The sequence below is a fragment of the Manis javanica genome, chromosome 3 (assembly GCF_040802235.1).
Source record: "Manis javanica isolate MJ-LG chromosome 3, MJ_LKY, whole genome shotgun sequence".
Classification (NCBI taxonomy): domain Eukaryota; kingdom Metazoa; phylum Chordata; class Mammalia; order Pholidota; family Manidae; genus Manis; species Manis javanica.
In genome coordinates this window covers 23,827,507-23,853,107 of record NC_133158.1, presented here as the reverse complement: position 1 = coordinate 23,853,107, position 25,601 = coordinate 23,827,507, and the positions used below count along the sequence as shown (strand labels likewise).

At 36.3% G+C, this 25,601-nt stretch overlaps 1 protein-coding gene across 7 annotated transcripts in view; it reads right to left on the bottom strand.

The window, feature by feature from the left end:
• Nucleotides 1-25,601, bottom strand: part of CNTN4 (contactin 4) — a 927,209-nt gene that overhangs the window by 511,736 nt on the left and 389,872 nt on the right. The window lies entirely within an intron of this gene.

The window sequence follows — 25,601 nt, the reverse complement described above, 5'->3', positions numbered from 1 at the left end:
GGACTAGAGATGCTGAACTGCTCTCCGCGGCGTGCTGCATGGCTCTCAGCCAGCACTAATCAAGGAGGACCCAGCTTTGTGGCTGTGTTCCCCAAAGGATCGACATAATTAGCGCATGAATCAAAGACGCACACTGGGAGAATCACACACATCTCTGACTGGCTCTGTTCACATTCAACCTGATTAGGAAATCAAGTTGATTCCCTGATCAAATGCGTTCAACCTTTCAAAAATACACAGAGATCTCACAGCTGCTTATAGATTTCAAGGGAGGGGTAGAGATTACCTCCCTGATGGGCAATTTACATAATTCCTCAACTATAAAATAAAATCACACTGGTTGTTTTGGTACATATGGTGGGTTTGCCCTGTGATTTGGGTTTTTGCAGCTCCCAGGAAGTTTACAAGCTGCAGCATCATTTCCCCTATGGATTTTATGATGTGTACATGTGTAAATTGTTTGCCAGTCTAACTTTGGGGAGACTGGTTGGACTAAAGCTGGTCTGCATGGGGGCATTTTATGACCCCAAAGATATATTTCTTCAGGACTAGAAGTCCAGCATACTCAAAACAGAGGGCTTGGCATGTTCCTCGGGACATCCAGTATCCTGAAAGCAACTGTGATGTCGATTCTGCCTTCATAACTGAACAAACACTCTTCTCTACTCTGGCTGCATGATGATGCAGCCAGGATCTGCAAAGTAGCAGTCTGTGCATATGTCTGGTTTGGTTAAGAAGGAGATTTCAGAATTTGAATGTAAACAATTTTTAACCAGAACATGTGTTCTGCACTTTACCAAAATATGCCACTCCTGCTTCTACTCATATATGCTACCTGCTAGCAATGGAAGACATTTGTTTATGCTAATTTGACCTTAGTTGGGCAAGTCTGTGTTAGGCATATGAAGAAAGAAGACTCATCTCTGTGTTACTCATTAAAAGACTGTGACTAAGGGGCTCCTGAGATGATTTAAAGTTCTACTTCACCCAAAGCAGCAAGTCCTTAAGGGGCGCCTGTGATAAAGGTGGGGTAGGGGGTGGGAGAGAATTCAAGAACTCATACATCTGAGTTCCAATCCTCACCTTGCTATAAAAATCAAGTGATCTACAATATGACACTTCATCTTTCTGAGCCTCAGTTTGCTTGTCTGTTAATTTTCTTAAAATTTTGATTGAATTTTTGAATAATTTTGCATTGGTTCCATATGTTCTTGCAAATTTCTATAAGATGACCTGTTTATTTCTCTGGGGGTTGTTGCAATTTGGTCTAATGTGTAAAATGATGGAACAAATTTCATGTTTGCTATTTTTAATCTGGCTCATTGAGACTTCAGCACATCTACTTAACGAAGCTCATGTGAGGTGCTGACAAAAACAGGTTAATTAAATAGCAATTGTGCCTCTCAGTCATATTAGCAAACATATTGCTAAAGCAAATGAAAAGAGAAGCAAATTAAAATACCAAACTGTTTATTCAATGATACAGTCAAAATAATGTAATTGGTTTTAAGTTCTATTCAATCCCTGTTTGCCTGGTAATTAGTTTGATTCATCTTTGATTATGGTATGTGATAGATACACTCTGACATCATGTGATACACACTTGATTCTAATGGTAGGTGATAATTACTAACTAAAATTTTCTAACTTGCATCAATTCTTCTTCCATTTCTCCCTGAGACATACCATTTAAAATATGAAACAGTTTATAAGAAAGAGCCTGAATCTGAGAAATGCCTGATTTTTCTTTTCTTTTAAGGTCAAAGCCAACATTAATGTCAAAACAAATAAAGCAAAGAGGGGGGAGAAAAGACAAAACTGATTAGTAATTGCAAACAAAAGAAACTGTCTTCACAAAATCAGTAAAAACTGATTGATATATAACCCCAGAATGTATTTTGGAAGCCAAAATATATAGAGATTACTTCAGGCTTCACATGGAAATTGCAAGAAACTGCATCTCTTTGGGACTCTGAAAAGTCTGCAAATTTAACAACACTCTTGTCAAGGCTAATAAGAACCTGGGGAATGGGGCTCCAGAGGTCTCTTTCTGGCTATAATACAAGATTCAGCAAGTTAAATACAGCTCTGAGCCTCAGCAAATCCAGGGGCAAAATGAAAGTTATGGCAACAATTTCCCAACAGGTTGAGGCTTAATCAATATTTTTTAATGCTTTGGAATCTTCAGCAGTAAACCCACCTGACGTGCATATAATCGCTCACTGTGTCTTCTAGAAAGTGTTTCTATTTCCTATTCCTTGTCTCTCTCCCTAAAAGTTAGAGTCAAAAGCTAAAACAACTGTGACATGTTTCCAGCAGAGAACAAATTTCAAAGGGATGGATGGTTCAGAAATTGCTGCCCAGGGCACCCAATGGAATGTCAATCTAAGCAGCTTCACTGGACTTTCTTTTCCAACCAAAAGCAATGAAGCCAGTGACAAAATAATCAAGAAGCAAATCCCAAGTATGGTTCCACAGGAGAAAGGGTGTGACCATATTTGATTTCCAGGAATTAATCAGATTCCTGTAAAACAATGACACACTGAGACCAGGGTCACAAATTTAAGTCTGTGAAAAATACAGCCCATTTTGAAAATTATGTCATAATGACATCAAGTTGACCTATAAGACAGATTTAAAAATGTAATATGCCTCAATATCTATATAACACCAACTGCTCAGAAATATGGAGTCATATTAGCAAAAAAATACCTATTAATTTAAGGTGTGCAATGTGCATGCCTACATCTGTGTATGCAGAGAGAAAAACACAGGCAGAGGGACTAACTGCAGACACATTATTTTGTAAGTGGTATTTCTCATTTGCTTTTGGGGTATAACTGATTCATCCTTATTATGTTGATTAAAGAACACATGTAAATATTGCTGTCATCTGAAATAACAAAATGCTCTTCCTTGGAAGATTCTCATTTTCCTTCTAACACAAAGAGAAAGTTTAGAATGACGGATTATTTTTTTAATCATCAAGAGTTTATTTTAGCATATATCAGTTTAAAATTTGCAGAACCAAATCAAAGGTAGCTAGGATGCTCTACAGACAAGAGATAGGGGAGAGGATTTTAACGACAAGGCATGAAGCAAAATAAGGGAATTATTTGACTGACTGTAGCTTAAGCAATTACCTTATTTGGGAAAGCCTATATGGCTGTTTGCAACTGGTTGTTCTTTTTTTTTTTTAATTAAAAATTTTTTTTAAATTTTACTGTGATATCATTAATGTACAATTACTTGAACAACATTATGGTTACTAGACTCCCCCTACTATCAAGACCCCCCCAATACCCTATTACAGTCACTGTCCATCAGCATAGTAAGATGATTTGAAACCATTACTTACATTCTCTCTATATATACTGCCTTTCCCGTGTCCCCACAATGCTACATTATATGTGCTAATTGCAATGCCCATTTTCTCCCTTATCCCTCCCTTCCCACCTGTCCTCCCCAATCCATTCCCCTTTGGTAACTGTTAGTCTATTCTTGGGTTCTGTGAGTCTGCTGCTGTTTTGTTCCTTCAGTTTTTTCTTTGTTCTTATACTCCACAGATGAGTGAAATCATTTGATGCTTGTCTTTCTCCACCTGGCTTATTTCACTGAGCATAATACCCTCCAGCTCCAGCCATATTGCTACAAATGGTAGGATTTGTTTTCTTCTTATGGCTGAATAATATTCCATTGCGTATATACACCACATCTTCTTTATCCATTCATCTACTGATGGACGCTTAGGTTGCCTCCATTTCTTGGTTATTGTAAATAGTCCTGCAATAAACAGAATGGTGCATATGTCTTTTTCAAACTGGGATCCTGCATTCTTAGGGTAAATTTCTAGGAGTGGAATTCCTGGGTTAAATGGTATTTCTATTTTTATTTTTTTGAGGAACCTCCATACTGCTTTCACAATGGTTGAACTAATTTACATTCCCACCAGCAGCGAAGAAGGGTTCCCCTTTCTCCACATCCTTACCAGCATTTGTTGTTTTTTCTCTTTTGGATGGTAGCCATCTTAACTGGTGTGAGGTGATATCTCATGGTAGTTTTAATTTGTATTTATCTGATGATTAGCGATGTGGAGCATCTTTTCATGTGCCTGTTGACCATGTGAATTTCTTCTTTGGAGAAGTGTCTGTTCAACTCCTTGGCCCATTTTTTAATTGGCTTATTTGCTTTTTGTTTATTGAGGTGTGTGGGCTCTTTATATAATTTGGATGTCAGCAACTTATCACATAGGACATTTATGAATATATTCTGCCATACTGATGTCTTTTTGTTCCACTGATGGTATCCTTTGCTGTACAGAAGCTTTTTAGTTTGATATAGTCCCACTTGTTCATTTTTGCTTTTGTTTCCTTGCGCAGGAGACATGTTCATGAAGAAATTGTGCATGTTTATGTCCAAGAGATTTTTGCCTATATTTTTTTCTAAGAGTTTTATGGTTTCATGACTTACATTCAGGTCTTTGATCCATTTCGAATTTACTTTTGTGTATGGGGTTAGACAATGATCCAGTTTCATTCTCTTACATGTAGCTGTCCAGTTTTGCCAACACCAGCTGTTGAAGAGGCTGTCATTTCTCCACTGCATATCCATGGCTCCTTTATCATATATTAATTGACCATATATGCTTGGGTTAATATCTGGACTCTATATTCAGTTCCACTGGTCTGTGGGTCTGTTCTTGTGCCAGTACCAAATTGTATTGTTACTATGGCTTTGTTGTAGAGCTTGAAGTCAGGGAGCCTAATTCCCCCTGCTTTATTCTTCCTTCTCAGGATTGCTTTGGCTGTTCGGGGTCTTTGGTCATTCCATATGAATTTTAGAACTATTTTCTCTAGTACATTGAAGAATGCTGTTGGTATTTTGATAGGGATTGCATTAAATCTGTAGATTGCTTAGGCAGATGGCCATTTTGACAATATTAATTCTTCCTAGCCAGGAGCATGGGATGAATTTCCATTTATTAGTGTACTCTTTAATTTCTCTTAAGAGTGTCTTGTAGTTTTCAGGGTATAAGTCTTTCACTCCCTTGGTTAGGTCTATTCCTAGGTATTTTATTCTTTTCGATGCAATTGTGAATGGAATTGTTTTCCTGATTTCTCTTTCTTTTAGTTCATTTTTAGTGTATAGGAAAGCCACAGATTTCTGTGTATTAGTTTTGTATCCTGTAACTTTGCTGAATTCCAATATTAGTTCTAGTAATTTTGGAGTAGAGTCTTTAGGGTTTTTTATGTAGAATGTCATGTCATCTACAAATAGTGACAGTTTGACTTCTTCTTTACCAATCTGGATTCCTTGTATTTTTTTGTTTTGTCTAATTGCCATGGCTAGGACCTCCACTACTATGTTGAATAACAGTGGGGAGAGTGGGCATCCCTGTCTTGCTCCCGATCTTAGAGGAAAAGCTTTAAGTTTCTTGCTGTTCAGTATGATGTTGGCTGTGGGTTTATCTTATATGGCCTTTATTATGTTGAGGTACTTGCCCTCTGTTCCCATTTTGTTGAGAGTTTTTATCATGAATGGATGATGAATTTTGTCAAATGCTTTTTCAGCATTTATGGAGATGATCATGTGGTTTTTGTCCTTCTTTTTGTTTATGTGGCAGATGATAATGGATTTTCAAATGTTGTACCATCCTTGCATCCTGAGATGAATCCCACTTTGTCATGGTGTATGATCATCTTGATGTATTTTTGAATTCGGTTTGCTAATATTTTGTTGAATATTTTTGCATCTTTATATTCATCAGGGATATTGTTCTGTAATTTTCTTTTTTGGTGGGGATTTTGCTGGGTTTTGGCATTAGGATGATACTGGCTTCATAGAATGAGTTTGGGAGTATTCCCTCCTCTAATTTTTTGGAAAACTGTAAGGAGAATGGGTATTATGTCTTCTCTGTATGCCTCATAAAATTTCGTGGTAAATCCATCTGGCCCGGGGGGTTTTGATATATTTTGAATTTGGTTTGCTAATATTTTGTTGAGTATTTTTGCATCTATGTTCATCAGGGATATTGGTCTGTAATTTTCTTTTTTGGTGGGATCTTTGCCTGGTTTTGGTATTAGGGTGATGCTGGCTTCATAGAATGAGTTTGGGAGTATTCCCTAATCTTCTACTTTTTGGAAAACTTTAAAGAGGATGGATATTAGGCCTTCACTAAATGTTTGATAAAATTCAGCAGTGAAACCAGCTGGTCCAGGAGTTTTGTTCTTAGGTAGTTTTTTGATTACCAAGTCAATTTCTTTGCTGGTAATTGGTCTTTTCAGATTTTGTTTCTTCCTCGGTCAGCCTTGGAAGGTTGTATTTTTCTAGAAAGTTGTCCATTTCTTCTAGGTTATCCAGTTTGTCACCATATAATTTTTCATATTATTCTCTCATAATTTTTTGTATTTCTGTGGTGTCCATAGTGATCTTACCTTTCTCATTTCTGATTCTGTTTATGTGTGTAGACTCTCTTTTTTTCTTGATAATTCTGGCTAGGGGATTATCTATTTTGTTTATTTTCTCGAAGAACCAGCTCCTGCTTCCATTGATTCTTTCTATTGTTTTATTCTTCTCAATTTTATTTATTTCTGCTTTAATCTTTATTATGTCCCTCCTTCTACTGACTTTAGGCCTCATTTATTCTTCCTTTTCTAGTTTCATTAATTGTGAGTTTAGACTGTTCACTTGGGATTGCTCTTCTTTCCTGAGGTAGGCCTGTATTGCAATATATTTCCATCTTAGCACAGCCTTGGCTGCGTCCCACAGATTTTGGGTTGTTGAAATATTGTTGTCATTTATCTCCATATATTGCTTGATCTCTGTTTTTATTTGGTCCTTGATCCATTGATTACTTAGGAGCATGTTATATTAAGCCTCCATGTGTTTGTGGGCTTTTTTTCTTTTCTATGTGTAATTTATTTCTAGTTTCATACCTTTGTGATCTGAGAAGCTGGTTGGTACAATTCCAATATTTTTTAATTTACTGAGGTTCTTTTTGTGATCTAGTATATATATCTAGTCTTGAAAATGTTCCATGTGCACTTGAGAAGAATGTGTATCCTGTTGCCTTTGGATGGAGTGTTCTGTAGATGTCCATTAAGTCCATCTGTTCTAATACGTTGTTCAGTGCCTCTGTCTCTTTAATTATTTTCTGTCTGTTTGATCTGTCTTTTGGAGTGAGTGGTGTGTTGAAGTCTTCTATAATGAATGCATTCCATTCTATTTCCCCCTTTAATTCTGTTAGTATTTTTTTCACATATGTAGGTGATCCTGTGTTGGGTGCATAGATATTCACAATAGTTATATCTTCTTGTTGGACTGACCCCTTTATCATTATGTAATGTCCTTCTTTGTCTCGTTACTTTCTTTGTTTTGAAGTTTATTTTCTCTGATACAAGTACTGAAACTCCTGCTTTTTTCTCCCTGTTAGTTGCCTGAAATATCTTTTTCCATCCCTTTACTTTCAGTCTGTGTATATCTTTGGGTTTGAAGTGAGTCTCTTATAGGCAGCGTATTGTGTTTTAATCCATTCAGTGACTCTATGTCTTTTGATTGGTGCATGCAGACCATTTACATATTGGTATGTACTTATTGCCATTGCATGCTTTAGATTTGTGGTAACCAAAGGTTCAAGGGTAATTCCCTTACTATTTAACAATCTAACTCACTCTTTGTGCTATTACAAACACAACCTAAAGGTTCTTTTTTTTCTTTTTCTCCCTTTTTCTTTGTCCTCCATTCTTTGTATGTTATGAATCATATTCTGTACTCTTTGTCTACCCCTTGGGTGACCTCTATTTAGCCTTAGGAATACTTCCATCTATAGGAGTCCCTCCAAATGCACTGTCAAGGTGGTTTGTGGGAGGTAAATTCTCTCAACTTTTTCTTATCTGAAAATCGTTTAATCCCTCCTTCAAATTTAAATGATAACCTTGCCAGGTAGAGTATTATTGGCTCAAGGCCCTTCTGCTTCATTGCATTAAATATATCATTCCACTTCCTTCTGGCCTGTAAGGTTTCTGTTGAGAAGTCTCATGATAGCCTGATGGGTTTTCCTTTGTATGTGATCTTTTTTCTCTCTCTAGTTGCTTTTAAAAGTCTGTCTTTAATGTAGATCTTTCCCATTTTAATTATTATATGTCTTGATTTTGTCTTCCTTGGGTCCCTTGTGTTGGGAGATCTGTGCACCTCCATGGCTTGAGGGACTATCTCCTTCCCCAAATTGGGGAAGTTTTCAGCAATTACCTCCTCAATGACACTTTCTAACCCATTTTTTTTCTCACTTCTTCTTCTGGTACCTGTATAATATGAATATTGTTCCATTTGGATTGGTCACACAGTTCTCTCAATATTCTTTCATTCTTAGAGATTTTTTTTTTCTTCTCTGTGTCTCAGCTTCTTTGTATTCCTCTTCTCTAATTTCTATTCCATTTACTGTCTCTTCTACTATATCTAATCTGCTTTTAAATCCCTCCATTGTATGTTTCATTTCAGATATGGATTTTCTTATGATTGAACCTCTGACTTAAACTTGTTCCTGAGTTCTTGAATATTTTTCTGTACCTCCATAAGCATGTTTATGATTTTTATTTTGAACTCTCTTTCAGGCAGATTGGTGAGTTCAGTTTCATTAGGCCCTTTTTCTGAGGTTTGTGAGATTTTGGTCTGAACCATGTTCTTTTGATGTTTCATATTTCTGTGTGGTACCCACTAGTGCCCAGAAGCTCCAGTCTCTAGAGCTGCTCAGCCCCTACAGTGAGGTTGGGGGTCATAGGGGAGCATAGCTGGTGCCTGGGAGGAGGAAAGGTCTGTTTTGTGATTCCTGTCTGCTGTCAGAGCCAAGTGGACCAAGCATACTCATGTAAGCCTCTGTGCTTTGCATCTCTAGCTGCTGTAGCCGGGGACTCCCTCTGGCTGGCCTGATGCCAGCACAGTGACTGCAGGTTTGCGAACTGGTGCCAGCAGGCTAGGAGGAAGGCGCAGCAGGCTGTGTGTCATGGTGAGGGGGTGGGGGGCTTGGAGATGAGTAGGCAGCCAGGGGGATAGGGTGCCTGAAGCTCCTCAAAGTTCCAAACCAGCTGGGCAGAGCGCACCCAGACAACCTTGTCCAGCTCTCCCCTCCCCCATGCAGGAAGCTCTGTGCAAACCCCGCCCCTTCAGCAGCCCTTTCGCCGCTAGGAAGCCTCTCAGACTGCCTGCCTTTCCCTTTTCCCAGAGTGGCCAGGTGTTGATCCCCTCCTCCACAAATGGCCAGAATCTGTCTCTCAAGCACTCCACCTGTCTGAGCTCCCTAACATCCAGAGCACCACACAGTGTAGGTTCCTGTTCCCAAAGCAGACCTCCAAGGCTGGGTGTTCAGTAGTCCTACGCTTCCTCCCCTCCCCCGCTCCATCTCTCTTCCTCCCTCCGGTGAGCTGGGGTGGGGGAAGGGCTTGGGTCCCTCCGGATTAAGGCTTTCCTACATTACCCTGTCTCGTGAGGTCTGCTCTGTTCTTGAGGTCTCTATGCAGTCTGGTTAAGCCTTCTTTTTTGTTGCTGTTTTAGGGTTAGCTGTATCAATTAACTACATTTTCATACTATTTCTGGTTTGGGAGGAATTCTCCATCTCACTTCTCATGCTGCAATCTTGAATCTCTTGAAAGATGGATTTTTAACTGTCACAACTCAGGAGAGAGGGTGGAACTGGCATCTAGAGGCAGGTAGATAGAGGCTAGGTATACTGCTAATGATCCTGTGATGCACAGTACAGCCCTCATCCCTGAAACAATTATGTGGCCCAGTAGGTCAGTAATGCCTCACTTGAGAAACTCTGACACAGGGGAAGCACGATGGTATCTCATAATTAGAATTCCCAAGAATCCAGAGTTGAGATTAAAAGACCACCAAGTATAAAGGGTGTTGCTCTAATCCTAAACACTGTTTTGCCATGAAGTTACTTTAGACTTTTCAGAATGCTTTCACAGAAATTACTACATTTAGAACAAGCTAGTTCAAAAGCCAAGAATATACTGCAATTTCAAGTCTATGAGTGCAAACAAGCACAGGACTTAGAATACATGCTAGTTGCAAGATCACTAAGTAAGATCACATCAGAAGGATTCTGTCCTTTATCTCCTACTCACAAAACCAAAGAGACCTGAGAAAAATGAATTTCAATCTAGCCTGTTACTCCTTCCATCCCGTTTCCCACAACTCTTTAGCAAATTGAGATCCATGTAATTCTACATATGTATTTTCTTTCTCTCTCTGTCATTGTCCCTAAACAGATGAACATCCTTTTTCATATTCCCATATCAGGAATATGATCTACTCCTAAAATAGATACACAGATCTATTTTAACAGAGAATTGGGATTAAATGGAAATACACTTTGTATCATGTACTTCTGTTAAGAACTCTGTGTTTACTTACTCATTCAACAAAAATTCATTGAGCACCTACTAAATTCACTGTTGATTTAAATTACTGGGGAGAGAAATCAGATTTCTTAGCATCTGCTTTCCATATAGACTTTCTGCATTTATATTGTATCCCCTACACATCACCTCATCTGGCTCAGAAAAAGTTGACTATATTTCTCATCATTCACTAAGGTCATTATTATTTATAATCAGCTTTATCACTAATGTAGTGCTCTGTGGACTCTTCGGCGCTGGTACTGAGCTTTTTGTCAGCTCCAGGGAGTGCAGGCGATAGCTAGGTAGATGACAGGGGCTTTTCATTTTATTCTTTGGAATCCCTTCTATCACTCAAAAAAGCCTTATTCAGGCTTTTACATGACGAGAGTCACAGCTCACCTTTGTTTCTTAAAGAGAAACTGTCTCCCTTTGGATCTGCTGCTGATGGGAAAGATGAGAAAGAAGGTACTCAAGACGGAAGACTGGCAGAAACAGAGCTAAATCCAAAAAGTTCCATATTTGTTAAGATTACCACTGTTAACATTAGGAAAAACAGTGAGTATCTGATTAGAATAAGCAAAGTCTGTTCTCACATTTTACCAAGTGAAGAAGAAAAATAAGATGCTTTCTTTCCTTTCTGCAGGCTTCGGGAAAATGGGTTAATGCTTTTTTTTTTCCCAAATGCATTCTCAAATGCAGAGAAATAGGCTCACTTTAGAACACACATTAAGTCAGAGATTAAGGCAGAGTTCAAGATGATCTTAAGGTAGAAATTTTAAAAGCTCTTTACAAGGAAACCTATGTCTAAATTCACATCTTCTACCTTCTTTATCTGTATTATGTAGAAACATTGCAACTGAGTAACAAATGTAGGGAAATTAACCTTTAATTTTAGGAATCTAAAAGTTTTAGTAATCTACATGATATAGCTACATAATCATGGATAACACTGAAGTCTTCAACTACCATTATGTTAATCGAGATCTTTATTTGGGTATTTGCAAGTAAAATGGTTTATATTTTATTCATCTATTTAATTTTTTGGTGTTACAAAAATAATGTTATTATTTTGATTATTATATATTTTTTCTGAGCAGTGGAGAATGCAGATGGATGACTTTTGTCCAGAGATGCATTTTTTTCTGCCATGGTTATTTTCAGCACTTATTATGTGTCACAAACTACAATGTACTCCATACACACACACACACACACATATATATGACAGCATATATATAAACATATGGTTACATTAATAATATATTACATATATGTGTGATACTACATATGCCAATGTATTTTAAAATAATATTCAATATTCCATTATTTAATCTTCACCACAACCCTAAGGGGTAGGTGTCTCTACTATTCCCATTTCATAGTTAAAGACACTGAGAACCAGAAATATTGAATAATTGTCCAAAGGCTTATAGCTACTATGGCAGATTTGGGTTTTTGTTTTTTAACTTTATCATGTAGAACATTCATTTTTCTTTGTTGACAATCTTTTCTTTTCAATCACATCTGAAAATGGTCCTGAGTGTGTTTGACTAGATTAAACCATTGGTACTAAATGTATAATTTTAAAACAGTCCTACATAATGTAAAATATATGTATTAACTTTAAAATTATTGGCCAGGATTGACCTAAAATGATATAAAAAATGTAGTAACTTTGGATAAGATTATAAAGCACTCAGTATCAACTTGATTATCTGAATTCCCCTCTGTTCTAATTAGAAAAAAAATACTCAAACTTACAGAAAAGTTGAAAGAATGGAATAATGAATACCTTTATATTTTTTGAACTAGAAATAATGTTCACATTAGTTTTAGATGTTTGCTTTCTGATTTTATTCTTCTACCCTCTCCTTCCATGCTGTCTTCCCACTCATTTATTTTCTAATTCTTATGAGAGTAAGTAGCAGACTTATTTATTCTTAAATAATTCTCCAATAATTCACCAAGTTTTTTTCAGCTTTACTGAGGTACAATTAATTGCAACACAATTATTATTATTGTTGAAGTGTACAACACAATAATTCACCAAATAATGCTTTTCCCAAAGAACAAGGACTTTCACTTATTTAACCACAATATAATTAATTAATCCAAGAAATTTAACCCTGAAAGAAACTTTCATCTACTATATAGCCTATGTATATGTGGCACTGTATTCTCAGTGCAGTGCATTAGGAATAAGTACTGTCAGTTTGTCCTGTTACTGGTGGTATTAAATTTTATCACCAGGTTTCCCTCTTATAAATATGAAAGTATCATTTACTTTTGTAACCAGTAAGTAGAATTTGGGGAATACTTTGAGACTGTACTAATACCATTTTCTCCAAGAGCCTTTCACCCAGTCATTTTAGCATACATTGATGAACCTTGAGTGAAACCATTTTTATAATGATGGTTACAAATTACCTGGATTTTTAAATGGATAAACCTGGATATCACCCTTTTTAGTACTGTCTCAAGTTGAAGAATGAGATATCCCTTCCATATCTACTAATGCTAAAAATACTACACTCACCAGATTAGGGACACTTTAATTTCTGCAGAATGTACTCAATATTAAGGAGCCAAAGAGTTCCTTTCAGACATTTTATATTGTGCCATTTATTGATCCCTAAACCATTCTATTTTGTTGTAGCATTTTTCACATGGAAATGAATAAAAAATGAAAAGCTCTAGTTGAAATCTATTCACCACACTAATGTCACAGTGCCCTTTCCAAAATAAGTATCTAAACACATTATCCTCCTGTTTAAAATCTTTGAATGGATCCCTACCAAATACCTGGTAAAACCCAAACACTTAGAATTCATACAAAGTCCCTTTGCTAATGACCTCCCTGGCTTTTTGATTTATTCTTTATATTCCATTCACCCACCAGGATTTTTTCCTTTTCCTTGAAAACTTCACACTATTTGTTTTCCCCTCCATGCAAATATATAATCTCTTTTGCCGGGAATGCTTCCCCACCCCTACCCTCTTCATCAGGAAATACTTCCAATCTTTTAGAGGTGGTTTTGACTTTCAGAGTTAAGAATGAACATCTGGACTTAGGCAGCCTAGTGTCCTAGAATCTCTACTTACTATGTGAGTATGAGCATGTTAACTCTGTGCCTCACTTTCTATAAAATGGGAATTAAGTTAGTTAAATCATGTAAAGCTCTTTGCACTCAATGGATGACACTACAATAAAGATGATGTTATTTTCTAACTGTTTATTATAAAAAATATCAAGTATGTAGAAAACCTGAATGTTACAATGAGTAGCCATGTACCTCTACCTACATTCTAAAATTAGTATTTTATTACTAATTTGTCCTATAGGAATTCATTTACCCATGCCCCTCTGTCCTAGCTTTCCATCAATCCAATGATGAAGCCTCTCTAAACCCATTCTTTCATCCCCTCACTGACCTCTCCCACCCTCTAGAATAGCTTCACTATGTCTCCTTTGGATTTACAAGGTATTCAGGCACATTGTAATTACCTGCTAATGCACCTATCTCTTCTACTAGAATAACAGCTCTTGAGGGCAGATACTATTTATCATTCAATTGTATTTACCCAGCATCTAGCTCAGTGGTATATGCTAAATAAATGTTTAAAGAATTAATGAATAATTTTTATACATGGGCTATCATTAAGTGATGCAAAATCATTGTTTTCATCAGGTTCTTACACAATTTGACAATTCAGTAATAATTATTAACAGTGACAGAAGTAATAATAATAAACGCATGGTCATTAAGATTTAGAAAAGAACTTTCAGAGTCAGGACACAAAGGTTTTATCCTGATTTGGTCATTTATCAGTCAACTTTCCTAAGGTAAGTGAGTCCACTTTTCTAGGGAAGCCCTTTTTTAATCTGTAAAATGAGGGTGTAGCTCCAGCAACATAAAGGGCTAAGCCTCCTTCTTCAACAGTCACAAAAATGCTGTTCCAAAGAAGGAAAGAAAAATACCAGAATTATATGTCTGCATATGTGTATAGCTAAAGTTGAAAGAAAAACAAATGAAGAAGTGTTATGACAGAGTAGGAAAGTTAAGCTGAAGGTTGAGTAAACGTGGTAATATGAGCCCTAAGAGCTGACTGTGATGTGTCATTCTGTGCATTCATAGGTGTCATTCACATGTAATACTATGAGAATGTACCTCCTGGAATTCTGCAAGAAAGCATCTCTGTGACTTAAAGAACAAGTTTTAATACACTGCAGGAACAGGTAAAATGTTAAGCTGAAACTTTAAAACTTCTGCTTAAAACAAAGATACTGGGAGATCTTCATTATATAAGAGATGGAAAGTAGTAAAACTGTACCCCCAGCCATGCAAGTGTCAGAAATTCCATGAGGGGACATCATAGGCTAACTAATGCTCCACCACCACCACCACCATGCAGCCACCCAAATGTCTGAGTCCTAACCCTGTGATGCGTCCTAAGGTGTGAATATAATCTTACATATATAAAAGTGTCTTTCCAGATGTGATGAATTTGAAGATCTTAACATGGGGAGATACCACTAGATTATATGGGTGGGCCCAATGTTTACAAGGGCCTTTACTTTAGGGAGGTAGGGACAACAAGGTAGACACAGAATGAAACATAACACCAAAAGAAGAGAGAGAATTAAAGATGCTACTCTGCTGGCCTGTAATGTGCAGGCAGGGGTCACAAGCCAAGGAATACAGGCAGCCTGGAGAAATTGGAAAAGGTAAGGAAACAATTTTCCTCTAGAGTCTCCATAAGAAACTCAGTCCTACAGACTCATATTGGACTTCTGATCTTCAGAATGGCAAAAGAATCAAGTTGGTTTTTTAAAGCCACTAAATCCGTGGCAGTTTCTTACAGCAGAAGTAGGAAACTAACACAAACTTAACAATATAAAGTTAACAAATTATACTTCAGTTTACACAGATGTAGTCTACATTTATACTGCCTAATGGTGCTCCAGGAATCCCAAGGTGAAACATGAACACAAAAATTAGGCAAAACTTTATGCATCCATTTGGCACCTAGTAGAAATGAGTTCACACTTTCTGTGTAGAGACACATCTACCATTCTGAAGACAGGATTCCTCCAAAGTCAACACAAAACCTGTGAAGAATACCAGCAGAAGGAGAAGAACCAACAGGAAGAAGAAACAGAGGTTGCAATTGAGAACCGACAAAGAACTAAAAATAGCAACAATCTGAAAGATACCATAGTAAAGTAACAATCTGAAAGAAACAGGCATTTAAAGTTATTATAAAGATAAAAATGATATGCAACAATTGGTAGTTATTATAGAAACAATTTTTAAAATGATAATTAAAAAATTCAATACATTTTGAGGTGGCAAAAGTAGATCTGAGAAAGTAGGACTTCAGGGAACGTTTTGCCAGGATGGAAATGTTCTACATCTTAATAGGTATGATGTTAACATATGGACACACCTGCAAGGACTCAATAGCTGTACACTTAATATCCGTATATTTTAATGTATGTAAATTATACTTCAATAGGAAAAATAAAAGAAAAAAAGACTTAATGAATGATAAAGTATAAAATTAGATTTTGTTTTGAACAGTGAATTTCATGAATTAAAAGTCAGATCTGAGGAAATCACACAAAATAAAAAGATTAAACTAAAATATTTTTTAAATTATGGAAAAGATACCATGAAACATGTAGGAGAGAATGAGAAGGTTCATTTATCTAATGAGAATTTCATAATAGGGAGTGTAGGAAGCACAATATTCAAAAACAAATGGAGGTTATTTTTTTCAGAAGAGATCAAAACCTATAAAAAAGAAACACACTGAATGTTGAGAAATTAGAGTAAAAATAAAGCCTCAAATAACCACTACCATTTTAGTGTATCAGAGAACACTCAGGAGGCAGATTATCTACAAAGAAATAACAATTAGACTGAAAGCAGACTTCTCATGAGAAAGATGAAACAGGGACACAATGGAATAGCACTATTTTCAAAATGTTAGGATAAAATAACTGTCAGGATATAATTTTATACTTTATTCAACTTTTATTTGACTAAACCTTTGTCAAAAAGTGATAATGAAATAAAGACATTTTCAGACAGAGAATTTAACTCAAAATCAATGAAAGAAATACTAAAGAATGTAAGTCATCAAGAACAAAGCTGTAGTCAAAAGATAGAGAAACATACAAATAGAGAACCCAGAAATAGGCCCACACATAAAAAGTAGCCAAATTATGGCTTAGTAATGGTTTTATCACTGTGCAACCCACGTTCAACCTTTTAAAAGTGTACATTTAAATATTTTCTAGTATTTTTTTAGTATATTCAGAGAACAGAAAACCTTTTTCAAGAAAAGATGCTGGATCACTTGGATGTCATTAGATCAACTAATGTCAACCTAAACCTCACCATTATATAAAAACAAACTCAAAATGTATCACAAATGTAAATAAAATACAAAACTAAATCTTTTAGAGAAAGTATAGAGAAAAATCTTCAATACTGGGTGCTAGACAAAGAGTTCTCAGACTTGACACCAAAAACACAGTCAAATAAAAAGAAAATCATAAATTGGACCTTATCAGATTAAAAAAAAAGTTTGCTCTGAAAAATGTTCTGTTAAGACAAAAAAGACAAACTATACCCTGGGATAAAATGTCTGCAAACCACATATTCATCAAAGGACTAGTATCTGCAATATACTAAGAACTCTGAGTCAACAACATACACACACACACTCACAGTTAGAAAATGAGCAAAAAACTGTAGACATTTCATTGAGAAGGATTAACAGATACGAATATGAATAGACATTTGCCTCACTAGCTATTAGGGAAATGCATGTTAAAACCATAATGAGATAAAATACACATCTATCAGAATGGCTAAAATTATAAAATTGAATACTTAATGCTGGGAAAATGCAGAGAAACTATGTCACTCATACAATGCTGGTGGGAATTTAAAATCAGGCAGCCGCTCTGGAAAACACTGGTAATTTCTAAAACAACTTAGCTACAATTACCATATAACCCAGAAATTGCATTTGTTAGGCCTCAGTATTTACATACAGGCATATCTTGTTTTACTGCACCACACCTTATTGTGCTTTGCAGGTACTACGTTTTTTACAAAGTAAAGGTTTGTGGCAACTCTGAGTTAAGGAAATCTATCAGGGCCATCTTTTCAACAACATTTTCTCACTTCTTGTCTCTATGTCACATTTGGTAATTCTCACAATATCCCGAACATTTCATTGCTATTTGTTATGGGGATACATGATCACTGATCTTTGATGTTGTTACTGTACTTGTTTTGGGGTGCCACAGACTGCACTCATATAAGACAGAGAACTCAATCAATAAATACTGAGTGTTTTCTGACTGCTCTACTGACTGGTTGCTTCCCTTCTCTCTCCCTCTCCTCAAGCCTCCCTATTGCCTGAGATACAACGATAATGAAATTAGGCCAATTAATAACCCTACAATGGCCTCTAAGTGCTCAAGTGAAAGGCAGAGTTACACTTCACTCATTTTACATCCAAGCTGGAAATGATTAAGCTTAGTGAGGAAGATATGTCAAAAGTTGACACAGGCCAAAAACTAGGCTTCTTGTGCCAAAGATTAGCCAAGTAATGAAGGCAAAAGAAAGTTCTTAAAAGAAATTCAAAATGTTAAGTCAGTAAACACAAATGATAAGGAAGTGAAACAGTCTTATTGCTGATATGGACAGAGAATCAGTGGTCTTGATAGATGATCAAACTAGAAACAACATTCCCATAACACAAATACTAATTCTGAGCAAGACCCCAGTTCTATTCAATTCTATAAAAGCTGAGAAAGGTGAGGAAGTTGTAGAAGAAAAGTCTGAAGCTAGCAGAGGTTGGTCATGAGGTTTGAGGAAAGAAGCCATCTCTGTAACAGAAAAATGCAAGGTGAAGAAGCATGTGCTGCTATAAGAAGCTGCAGCAGATTATCCAGAAGATCTAGCTAAGATTATTTAGGAAGGTAGCTACCCTAAACAATCGATCTTCAATGGAGATGACACTTCTATTGGAAGAAGATGCCATCTAGGACTCTGATAACTAGGAAGAAGTCAATGCCTGGCTTCAAAAGACAGGATACCTCTCCTTTTAGGGGCTAATGCAGCTGATGACTTAAGTTGAAGCCAGTGCTCATTTACCATTCCCAAAATAGCAGGGCCCTAACAATGATGCTAAATACACTCTGCCTATGTTCTATAAATGGAACAAGGCCTGATGATAGCATATCTCTTTACAACATGGTTTACTGAATATTTTAATTTCACTGTTAAGACCTACTACTGCTCAGGGAGAAAGATTCCTTTCACATTTTTACTGTTCATTGACACTGGACCTGATCACCCAAGAACTCTGACGGAAACATACGAATTAGCTTGTTTTCATGCCAGCTAACAAAACATCCATTCTGCAGCTCATGGAACAAGGAGTCATTTTTACTTTCAAGTCTTCTTACTTGAGAAATATATTTCATAAGGCTATAGTGATTCCTCTGATGGCTCTGAGCAAAGTAAATTCAAACCTTCTGAAAAGGATTCACAATTCTACACACCATGGAGAAAAACTGTGATTCATAGGAAGAAGTCAAAATATCAACAAGAACAAGAGTTTGGAAGAAGTTGATTCCAGCCCTCATGGATGACTTTGGGGGTTCAAGGCTTCAGTGGAGGAAGTAAACTACTGATGTGGTAGAAATAGTAAGAGAACTAGAATTAGGAGTGGAGCTGTGATTGAATTGCTGCAATCTCATGATAAGATTTTAACAGATGAAGAGTTGCTTCTTATAGATAAGCAAAGACTATGGTTTCTTGAGATGGGATGTACTCCATGAAGATGTTGTGAAGATTGCTGAAATGACAACACAGGATTTAGACTATTACATAAGCTTAGTTGATAAAGCAATGGCAGGGCTTGAAAAGATTGACTACAATTTTGAAAGTTTTACTGTGGGTAAAATGTTATCACCCAGCATCACATGCTACAGAGAAATACTTTTGTGAAAGGAAGAGTCAATTGATACGGCAAACTCCACTATAGAATTATTTTAAGAAACTGCCACAGCCACCTCAACCATGAGCAACCATTCTGTCAGCAGCCATCAACATCAAGGTAAGTTGTTCCACAAGAAAAAAGATTACAACCTGTTAAAAGCATTTTTGTAAAAATGAAATACTTTTTAATTAAGGTATGAAGACTGCTTAGACATACTGTCATTTACACACTTAATACACTATGTATACACACTATATATATATACAACTTAACTTTTATATGTACCAAGAAACCAAAAAAATTTATTTAACTTGCTTTATTGCCATATTTATTTGCATTTATTGTGGTGATCTGGAACAAAACCCACCAACATTTCTGAGGTATGCCTGTAATATATTGCCACAAATGCAATCGATATTTACTTATTACCTACCAAATTCCATGTAGTAAACATTCCTATTTATACTAAATAATAAATAAATGTAGAAATAAAATAGGAATATTCAATGAATTGGCTTCATATTAGTATTTCATTATAAAAACTGTTTTTAGACAATATTTGCCATGTTCAAATGGAGCACTAGAATTTATTTCATCTGTTTGTAAATAAAAAAAAATACTGATAACTGGTAGGGTAGAAAGACAGAGAAGAAGAGAGAATAAGTCAGAGACATATACCCTGAAAACCACAAGACACTCCTAAGAGAAATTAAAGAGGACACTAACAAATGGAAATTCACTCCATGCTCTTGCCTAGGATGAACTAATATTGTCAAAACGGCCATCCTGCCTAAAGCAATCTATAGATTCAATGCAATCCCTATCAAAATACCAACAGCATTCTTAAAAAAACTAGAGAAAATCATTCTAAAATTCATATGGAACCACAAAAGACCCCGAACAGCCAAAGCAATCCTGAGAAGGAAGAATAAAGCTGGGGGGATTACACTCCCTGACTTCAAGCTCTACTACAAAGCCACAGTAATCAAGACAATTTGGTACTGGCACAAAACAGAGCCACAGACCAGTGAACAGAATAGAGATCCCAGATATTAACTCAAACATATATGGTCAATTGATATACAATAAAGAAGCCATGGATGTACAATGGGGAAATGACAGTCTCTTCAACAGCTGGTGTTGGCAAAACTGGACAGCTACATGTAAGAGAATGAAACTGGATCATTGTCTAACCCCATACACAAAAGTAAATTCGAAATGGATCAAAGACCTGAAAGTAAGTCATGAAACCATAAAACTCTTAGAAAAAAACACAGGCAAAAATCCCCTGGACATAAACATGAGCAATTTCTTCATGAACATATCTCCCTGGCAAGGGAAACAAAAGCAAAAATGAACAAGTGGGACTATATCAAGCTGAAAAATTTCTGTACAGCAAAGGACATCAGCAGCAGAACAAAAAGACATCCTACAGTATGGCAGAATATATTCATAAATGACATATCTGATAAGGGGTTGACATCCAAAATATATAAAGAGCTCACGCACCTCAACAAACAAAAAGAAAATAATCCAATTAAAAAATGGGCAGAGGATCTGAACAGACACTTCTCCAAAGAAGAAATTCAGATGGCGAACAGGCACATGAAAAGATGCTCCACATTGCTAATCATCAGAGAAATGCAAATTAAAACCACAATGAGATAACACCTCACACCAGTAAGGATCACCACCATCCAAAAGACATACAACAACAAATGTTGGCGAGGTTGTAGAGAAAGGGGAATCCTCCTACACTGCTGGTGGGAATGTAAATTAGTTCAACCATTGTGGAAAGCAATATGGAGGTTCCTCAAAATGCTCAAAATAGAAATACCATTTGACCCAGGAATTCCACTCCTAGGAATTTACCCTAAGAATGCAGCAGCCCAGTTTGAAAAAGACATATGCTCCCCTATGTTTATCGCAGCACTATTTACAATAGCCAAGAAATGGAAGCAATGTAAATGTCCATCAGTAGATGAATGGATAAAGAAGATGTGGTACATATACACAATGGAATATTACTCAGCCATAACAAAAAAACAGATCCTACCATTTGCAACAACATGGATAGAGCTAGAGGGTATTATGTTCAGTGAAATAAGCCAGGCGGAGAAAGACAAGTATCAAATGATTTCACTCATATGTACAGTATAAGAACAAGGAAAAAAACTGAAGGAACAAAACTGCAGCAGAATCACAAAGCCTAAGAATGGACTAAGGGAAAGGGACTGGGGAGGATGGGTGAGAAGGCAGAGACAAGGGGGGAAAGGGGCATTACGGTTAGCACACATAATGTAGGGGGGTACAGGGAGGGCTGTACAACACAGAGAAGACAAGTAGTGATTCTACAGCATCTTACTACACTGATGGACAGTGACTGTAATGGGGTATGTGGTGGGGACTTGATGATGCGGGGAGTCTAATAACCATAATGTTTCTAATGTAATTGTAGATTAATGATAATGAAATGAAATAAAATAATGAAATGAAATGAACTAGAATAGAATAACATAATAAAATAAAATAAAATAAAATAAAAAAGAAAGAAAGTGAGTAAGTGAGAGGATTCTTTCATTCAACTAATATTTAGTCACGGAGTGCTGATCACTGGGTGGAGGTGGCTGAGCCAGACAAACAAATTGCAATAATTACAGAGTTTATACACTGGGAAGGGAGAAAGACAACAGATAAGTAATCAATAAGTAAATTCAATAATTATAGATTCTGTCAGTGCTCTATAAGAAATAAAAGAGTCGTAAGACAGAAATAACAAATGCTTGGCTCTTCAGAATTTAACAGGGCAGGCAAGCTCAGAAAAATGATTTTAAAGAAGTCATCACTCGTAAGCAACATTAATAGAAAATACATGAAATATTTAGATGCCAGTGTTTGTGAATATAACATATTCACCTGCGTCTTGTGAGAATAAACCCACTCCACCTCCCAAATTTCTTATTAAAATGACTTAGCTTTCTATATATGTATAACCATGAACAAAGGTCATTGAATTGTTCATTATACATGTCTGTAAGAACTACTAACTACTAACTAACATGTTACTGGGAGATAAGAAAGTGTACCCAATTTTGGATTTTCCATAGAAGGTAATGAGTTAAGCCATCTGAAGCTGAAAATGCTATGTAAATGAAGACTAAGGGGTGTAGATTTTAGAAAATCTGGTTTCAGTTTACAAAGATCTTGGATGTCATGTTAAAGATTTTATATGTGATTCAAGAGGGGAAGAGTGTCCATTAAAGTTTCTGGATTATTGGTGAGAAGAAAATGATGACATCCTCACGAGTACAATGTAAGTAGTAGAGTACTAGAGGAACACAATGTAAGAGGGTGGGACACTTATTACCCAGGCTGCATATTTCAATTTAGAAGGATAACAATAGAGTAATATTCCTGGACTTTCCCCAGTGAAAGTGGAAGAAGGAATGGAACAACCATCTCAGTTCCTTCTTCTCTTCTTCCTTCAGAAACCCCTACTCTCAGAAAGGGGACCCTCTGTTCTGCTCTCTGCCCACACAGTAGTCTGTGCCTTTGGGAAGGGTCCAGCAGACTAGAGTTGTCCATGTGTGTAAGTAACTGGGTAGGTGAATCTTTTAAATTCAGGGGTGAATTATTAGCACTTACTTGTCAAGAATCTGTACTATGTTTTTCACATTGTCAGAAATACAGGTTGTATTTTTTTTAATTTCTATAAAACTATGAAGTACATCTTTCAGTTGATTCTAAACTTTGTAGGGAAATAAGGACATTGTTCTAAATATCCTGAGATCCCCAGAAAGGGTTTTCCTGTAATATCTATGCCCCTGTTCAATGCCCCAGTAAAAAATGAAATGAGCTGATTTAGAGCAAACAAGTGTAATTACACAAAAATTGCCTATAAGCATAGAAGATGTAATCAAGAATAAATCATTTTCTTACTGGTAGGATTTTGTAGTGCCAGAATATTTTTGGATGACATGAGAAAGTTGAGTTTGTATCTAAAGGAAAATGTGATGAACTTTCCTTTGTTTTATAACCACTACAGTACAGTATGGTAACAACTGTTATCTACTTGGTAGAAATTTGCTTTTTAAATCTAACTTTTCTAAAGAATCCGGTGCACGGTCTAACTCCTGTTGTCATCTGGATGGTTAGGGATAGAAGGCAAGTGCATTTCAGCTATGCACTGCGGATCACCATCTGCTCCCTCTCTGTGTCACGTTCCTTCTGGATCCAGTTTGAAGCCCTTTATGTTAAATTCCTTTTTAGGCTGAAGTTTGCTATTTGTTAAACCAAGACTATATAATAAATATGCTGCAGACACTACTAAAATAAGCAAAAATTTTGAGGAATTAATTCCTTTAACAAACATTTATTGAATAAGTCATATGTGTAAGAGGGTGGGGATCTGACACAGGTCTAGGATTCTTACTTGCTTTCCAGGGATCTGAAGTACAGTAGAGATGTATAAAACATAGAGTTAAGTATTTTAGGAGAGTATTTATAAAGACCTATGGGAATTTAGAAAGAGGTGAGATTATTTCCCACTTGACACTATAAAAATGCTTTGGTGAGGAAACAGTGTTTGAAATGAGAACATGAAGGATCTGTCAGTTTTTGACATTCAGAGATGACTATTAAATGTTAATTACCATGTTGAAGCAGGATTTCAAATAGTCTTCAACTTTAGCTTCTCTACAATAGAAGAGTTGTTGGGGGAAATTTCTTCTACTCCTCAAGGTTTTTCTAGCTGGTCTAAGAATCAAAGTGATGAGATGCAGATTAACAGGAAAAAAAAACTAATTATGTAAGTACAGGGAAGTAAAAGACACGGGTTCCAAAGACAGAGAGAATGAGGTATATAATGTCATCCTAAACCAAGGAGAGGTAAGGGGTCTGAGACATCAAAGGAAAAGGGAAGCAACTCACAGGAATATGAAAAGAGAAATACTTGATAATTAAATATTCACTGAGCCACACAGTAACAATGAGGGGGAACAAAGAGGAATTTTAACAGACTTAGATGCATCTCTTCCTGTCTATCACACCCAGTTTACATTATAATATAGCTGTCTATGGTGAGAGCACTCTTCCTGGAGCATATCCTCCATCTAAATTCTTTTTATGCAGTTGGAGGGTGGGAGGTCAAAGTTTCTTTCAGAGTTTTTTGGGCCTTGATTGTTCTCAACTCTGCATATCACAACAGTATGTCTTGCAGCAGCCTGCCTTTGGTCCCTACAAGACCCTTCTCTAGATAAATATCATCTTCCCATTTTGGACATTGTCTCTGATATCTACATTATGTTAAGGACCTTCTCCCTAAGGGAAAAAATGTAGTCACAATGACAATTAAATAAAATATCAAGAACTCACAGACTTTCAGTTAAGAAACCCTCCTTTAGATCAAGGGAATATTTTGAGTGGGAAACATACTGCATATAAATACTATTTTACATTTTTTCAACAACTTCTACATTATCACAATATGAATAAGTGGTGAGGCTACTATAATTTTCTCTGTTTTTCAAATAGAGAAGTGAAATACATAGGTATCAAGTCACTTTTGATACTATGACTATCTTTGGGAGTTGCCAGTATTTACTACCATGCCTCCCTAATCTGCTGTAATTCTACTCTTAGCATCATTTATTTGAAACTTTATCTGAATTGGGTCACCTACATGTGAGAGAAAAATAAAAATAATAATAGTTCAAGTGAAAAAAAATTCATTTCTCACTCACAAGAAAAAAAGAGTCCTAAGAAGCAATCCAGAGCTGGTATAGCAGTTCCATACTCATCAAAGAAAGATATAGGATTTATCTATCATTTTCCTCCACTGTTCTAGTGTATCACATAAATCAAGATCACCACTCAGTCCAAAGGAGGTGCTAGAACTCTGGCAATGAAATGTACATTCCAAGGAAGCAGAAAGAAGGAAATGGAGTGGAGTTGGCAACTAGTGAATCCCTCCATAATCACTAACCAACGAAAAAATACTCAAGCCAACAATAAAATTGTAGTCACAGAAATCAGTGAGTGAGAATTAAGAAGATGGCATTTTTAGCTGACGACATCAACTTGATCTGTGTATGGTCTGAGTCTCCTGATTTGTAAAATGAGGGAAACTAGAGACTAGAATGCCTATCAGATATATTATAGTCTTGAGGTTTTAGG